Source organism: Ictidomys tridecemlineatus, chromosome 12 (assembly GCF_052094955.1).
Source record: "Ictidomys tridecemlineatus isolate mIctTri1 chromosome 12, mIctTri1.hap1, whole genome shotgun sequence".
NCBI classification, from domain to species: domain Eukaryota; kingdom Metazoa; phylum Chordata; class Mammalia; order Rodentia; family Sciuridae; genus Ictidomys; species Ictidomys tridecemlineatus.
In genome coordinates this window covers 14,262,777-14,269,355 of record NC_135488.1, presented here as the reverse complement: position 1 = coordinate 14,269,355, position 6,579 = coordinate 14,262,777, and the positions used below count along the sequence as shown (strand labels likewise).

At 38.8% G+C, this 6,579-nt stretch overlaps 1 pseudogene; it reads left to right on the top strand.

The window, feature by feature from the left end:
- Positions 1-656: 656 nt before the first annotated feature.
- LOC144369508 (elongation factor 1-alpha 1 pseudogene) lies at positions 657-6,276 on the top strand (annotated as a pseudogene).
- Positions 6,277-6,579: the final 303 nt, after the last annotated feature.

Genomic DNA, 6,579 nt, shown 5'->3' with positions numbered 1-6,579 from the left:
AGCATAAAACTTATCTCTCTTATTTACTACTGTTTTTCCAGAACTTTAGCGGTACTTGAAATATAGTATGTAGTTTTTTTAAGCATGCGTTTAATAAAGAAATATGTTTATTGGTCAAAAAATAAATAAAAATAAAAATGAAATGTTTTATGAAGCCCTCCTCTGTAAGATAAGTAATCCTTCCCCAACCTGGTCTTCACTATAAACCTTCTAAGGCGTCCAAGGCCAGCCTCTTCAACTTAGCAAGGCCCTAAGCAACTTTGCAAGACCCAGTCTCAAAATAAAAAATAAAAAGGGCTGAAGTGACACTCCATAATAAAGTGACCTGAGTTCAATCCCCTGTGCAAACACAATAAAATAAAGTAAAATAAACCTTCTAAGTACTTTATTTATGTAAACGGCACATGTTAATTTGCTTGTTCATTCATTTGATATTGAAATCCTTTCTTGATTTCAAAATAGCTGGAAGTATTTTACAGATTTAAAGGACTTTTTTTTTTTTTGCCAGAATAAAGCATAAAGAAAAGCAAGTACAAGTGAAACGAAGAGTACCATAAGCAGAAGAGCAAATGCCTTCGGATAAGAGGCAGGTTAATCTTCTGTTGTGTAATCCAGGATAAACCAGTTTCCTTTCTTCAAGTTGTAAGATTCCCACAATGGTGAGAATCGTTAACCATGCGTGGAACATAACACTAAGCAGCCCACACAAATCCTCCACGTACTTGTGCCCACACCAGCTCAGCCAACTCTCCAGGAGCAGACCCTTATTCTCTAGTACCTCCATCACCAAGGTGAGTTCACCCAGGCCTGCTGGCTCAAGAGACCAAAGAACACATTGGGGAGGAGTCTATAAAGAAACAGAGAATCATCAAGGCTTGAGTAATGGGTCCAAGCCCCACAGGTCAGTGTCAGAGGGCAAGAAGTGTGTTATTTTCACTTTGAAGAAACAGCATATATGTGACAGATGACATTTTATGAATCCAGTGAGCAGCAAGAGATGAGCACGGAAGCCTGGTTAGCAAATCAGACTGGCTTATTTGGAGTGGTGAACCACCCTCTGGTCTGTAGGCTCCACCTTAAAATTGTGCCCCAAATATGGCAATTCTTCGCATCTCTGCCTCCATCACCCTAGAGCAAGCAGCTAGATTCCCTCTCCTAGATCACTTTCCTAACCTTCTTCTCACTAGCTTTACAAGCTTCCTGTCTTGGCCCCTATCGAATTCTCCACTTAGTAAGTAGAAGGATGCATTTACAATATAAATTGGATCATGTCACTTCTTCTACTTTAAATCTCTTTAATAACTTCCTCATATGCTTGGAATGAAATCAACTTACCTGACCACGACTTGAAACCTGACCATGACTTGAAAGACAGTCTCAAAGCTAGCCGCAGGATACATATCTAGCCTCATTTCCTACCACCATCTCTCCAGTTCATAGCATCCCCCTTTTTCTTTCTCAAATACATTAAAATACTCCCACCTCAGCCTCTTATGGTTGCTGCATAGGAGAAATAAGCACTCTGAGAAAAGCAGAAGCAGAATATGTCTCTGAAAAGAGAATAGGGCTTCTCCTTCTCTCACTCCCTCTGATTCCATATGTGTTTGTAACACACACAAAAGGAACCTAAGGATACTGATAGGGGAAAGGAGAGCAAAGATGAAGCAGTACATCAGGAATAGAGAAAGGAAGAAAAAGAAAAGATGGGCCTTGGTCATGACTTCGTATTCATATTAATTTGCTATTTCTGTCATAACAAAGTACCACTTACTGAGCTGCGTAAAACAACACTATTTTATCATCTCATAGGCCGTAAGTCGGAATGCCTCTAGACTTAGGTAGTTCTCTGGGACCTACCAAGTTCAAATCAAAGTGTTGTCAAGACTTCATTTGCTTCTGAAGCTCTGGAGATGAATCTGTAGATATTCGCTTCATGCAATTGTTGGACGCGGGTACCCGTTTCATGGCTAGCTGTTGGCCACGGGTTGTTCTTAGCTTCTGGAGGCTGCCTCCATTCTTTGGCTCATGGCAACATTGGATCACATTTTATTCATGGTTCAGATGTCTCTGACTTCTCCTTTGGCCGTCTCTCTCTGAGTGATACTTCTGTGGCTTTCACGGACTCCTACAATGAAAGTGGACCAATCTAGATAATTAAAGGTAATCTCTGTTTTAGGGTCAGCTGATATGTAACGTTAACCACTTTTAGAAAGCTCCTTTCAGGATAGTATCCAGATTAGTGTTTGGTTTAATAATGAGAGATTAGGAAACTTGGGCAGACATCTTCAGAAATCTGCCTACTATGACATCAAATGCCAGCTGAGTGTTTTTCATACATTAGGAAGTTTAATTTTCCTAAAACTAATATAACCAGGCAATAGGTCCTGTTATCACTAAAAACAATAGGAGCAAAAAAAAAATTTAATATTTTTTTTATTTTCAAACCAAATGAGTATACCTATCAGACTATTTTAATATACCTGTAACTGGATTTTACTGTGTAAAGTTTATACACACACACACACACACACACACACACACACACACACTAAACTCCATGGAATACGTCTATTGCATATGCAAGGGACAAGTATAACAGAGGTTACTTTGGATCTCCTTTCATCTAAAATCTCAACTTGCCTTCCCTCTATGCTCATTTGAATAGTGTGGCCAAAAATTCTAATGCTGAATCAGTGATCATGGCATTGCCATGGCAACCCAGCGGGGGTCTCCAGCAGGAAGCCACCTTCACTTAACTGCAGCATAAACAATTCACCTGATTATGGGCTATTAAGAGGCAACACACAAGAGCATGTGAATAGAAAAAGAAAAGAAGGGTTTTGGTAATGTACTTTGAAATACATTCTGGTAATCTCTAATAAGCCAAGATGAAAAAAGAAGGTGCTGAGAAAAATGGCGAAGAATCCTTCCCGTAGATTTTGCAAAAAATTGGACAGGTTCACAGCTAGCTGACTTTGTGGAAGTGATTCTGTGAGATTTCAGGATAGTTTTTTCACCGAATTTTGCAATATTTCTCTCTCCTTTTGCCTCATTTCACACACACACACACACATCCACACATACATAATCCTTTTCTCACCACATTAAAAAAAACACAAAAGTGAGAAAGTTTATGTTATTTTAAGCTGGGGAAGAAGAATATATATATATATATATATATATATATATATATACACACACACACACACACATACACACACACACACACACACACACACACACACACACACAATATTTCTGATATTGGGTTCCTGATACAGGAACAAAGCCCAGGAAGAGAATAACTTTTACAAAACAAAACTCACAAATATTTCTTTAAGCCCATAAATTTATAACACTGTCCTGAGAGATGCCCTGTTAAATGTCAGAGCAGATAGCCCCTCACATCTGACTTGTGACTTTCTAGGCAGACCCCTCACAGAATATCTGCCCTTGCCTAAGCTGTCAACTAATGCAGACATTTCTGCCTAGAAGAAATGTGTTAAGTCACATTAAAGTTAATGAGTTTTATCTAGCATAGTTGCTTGCTACCAAAATGTTTATAGCTTACCACCTTCCTTTTTAAAAAGGAGGGAGAACTCTTTCTTCAGGCACACACACTTCCCACATATCTCCTAGGCTGCCTTTTCTTAAATTCTTCTCCCAAGGGTAACTGTGCAGCCCCCACCTCAACTTTATCCCACCCCAACCCTCCACTAATCACCCTGTGTTCATACACCTGTGCACAGCTTTCCTGAGGATGAATTTCAACCATCTATACATGACCCCATCATTAAAGTTTTAATACAAAGGATACTTTGTTCTCTGACAATGACACCATTTTACCAGGAACTCATCAGTAAAATTATTATTCAACAAGGTCAACACTTTGATCTGATAGAGCCTTACAGAAAGGACAGAATATTAAGCAAAGACAATACAGCCTTTCAATATGAGTCTTTGATATGACCCAGCAAAGCACTCTGTGGTGATCAATCTACAAAGTAACCAAATGCAGCCATTTAAAGAGCTGTTAGCATTCATGAGTAGTTGCATCAGGGAGACCTATGTTTCATTTTGAAAATGGAATTATATTTTATGGAGAACGCTTAACTGCAGTTATGACTTAGCCTATAAAGTCTGCAAGATAAGCAATAAATCATATCTCTCAAAGAGTAAAGGAAGGTAAAGAATGTCCTGAAGAAATTCTGAAGATGTTACAGATGGACACCATCTTCTCAGCTTTAGGGTCAGGCACAATTTTCTTCTAGTTGCAGTACTGGACAATTTAGAAACTGGTTACCTTGGAAAAGTTGTTTAACTTCTCTGGCCATGGTTCCCACCAGTGTGATATACAGGTGATTAGAAAAACATAGACTAGATTAGTCAAATTGAGATACTTTGAACAGTGAAACAGGGGTCATTATTAATAACTACACCCGGACAACAGGAGTGACCCAAGACCACTGGGGCAGGCCAAATACATATGATTTTCCTGTCAAGATAATGAAAAATCAATGCCTCCACAACAACATTAAATGCTGACACAGATGGGGAGCAACAGGAATTTGTATTTGTTGCTGAAGGGGATGCTAAAAGGGTATGACTACTTCAAAAGGCTGTTTGGGAGTTTCTTTAAAAATCAAACACATGAAAGGCAATATGTCAATCAATGGAAGGGTAACTGATGTGATACAGCAATCTGTATATGGGGTAAAGTTGGGAGTTCATAACCCGCTTGAATCAAACTGTGAAATATGATGTATTAAGAACTGTGTAATGTTTTGAACGACCAACAATAAAAAAAAAAAATCAAACACATGCAGGGTTGCAGCCAGAACACAAGTGTTTCGGAAACCATCACTAAATCAAAGCCAAAATGGAAAAGGAAAAAAAAATTGTATTGACATTGTTGTCTTTTTTTTTTATATAAACAACCATAGCCATGTATTTATTACTGTTGTAATTCACAAAGCACTTTATAGAAATAATTTCTATAAAAGGAAAGAACAAAATAAAATTAAAATAGTGTTAACATCTTAAATTTCTTTTAGTAATTTTATCAGCTACTCAAATGTACAAATATTATATAGAATTTTCTAAAAGTACATCATTGGACATGTTGAATCAGGCAAGTCCACAACTACTGGCCATCTGATCTACAAATGTGGTGGGATCAACAACAACAACAACAACAAAAAAAAACATTGACAAAATTGAACAGGAGTCTGCTAAGGTGGTAAAGGGCACCTCAGTATGCCTAAGTGTTGCAGAAACTGAAAGCTGAACATGAGCATGGTATCACCGTTGACATATCCCTGTGGGAATTTGAGACCAGTAAGTATAATGTGACTAGAACTCATGCCCACAGCCATGGAGATTTCACCAGAAACCTGATTACAGACACATCTCAGGACAATTGCGCTGCCCTGATGGTCACTGCTGGTGTTGGTAAATTTGAAGCTGGTATCCCCAAGAATGGGCAGATCCCTGAACATGCCTTTCTGACTTACACACTGAGTGTGAAAAAACTTATTGTTGGTGTTAATAAAATGAATTCCACTGAGTGACCCTAGAGTCAAAAGAAATATGAAGAAATGGTTAAGGAAGTCAGCATCCACGTTAAGAAAACTGGCTACAATTCTGACACAGTGCAGTTTGTGCCAATTTCTGGTTGGAATGGTGACAGTATGCTGGAGCCAAGGCTAATATGCCTTGGTTCAAGGGATGGAAAGTCACCCATAAAGAGGGCAGTGCCAGGGGAATCATGGTGCTTGAAGCTTTGGATTCATCCTACCATCAATCCATCCAACTGACAAGCCTTTGCATATGTCCTTCCAGGATGTCTACAAAATCAATGATATTACTAATGTGCCTGTGGGCCCAGTGGAATCTTTGCTCCACTCCATGTCACAACTGAAGTCAAGTCAGTTGAAAGGCATCATGAGGCTTTGAGTGAAGCTCTTCCTGGGGTTAATGTGGGCTTTAATGTCAAGAACGTGTCTATCAAATATGCTGATCATGGCAATGTTGCTGGTGACATCAAAAATGACCCACCAATGGAAGCAGCTAGTCTTCATTGCTCGGTGATTATCCTGAACCTGCCAAGCCATCAGTGCCCCTGTCCTGGATTGTTAAACAGCTCATAATGCTTGCAAGTTGCAGAGCTGAAAGAAAAAAATTTATCATCATTCTGGTCAGAAGCTGGAAGATGGTTCTAAATTCTTGAATTCATGTGAAACTGACATTGCTGATTTGATTCCAGGCAGGTTATGACACTCCAGAAAGCTCAGAAAGCTAAAGAAATATTACCCCCAATGCCTGCCACCCCAGACTTAATCCATTATGAAAGAACAATCTCAAAACTTGTTGTCCCAATTGGCCATTCAGGTTTAATAGTAAAAGACTGGTAACAATGCATCATGAAAACTTCAGAGGAAAGGAGAATGTTTTATGGACCACTGGGGCATTTTTGGTGTGTGTGTGTATATGGCAGTTTTCAGTTTTTTTAAATCAGTACTTTTTAATGGAAACAAATTGACTGAAAATCTGTCACAGAATTTTGAGAGCCATTAAAAC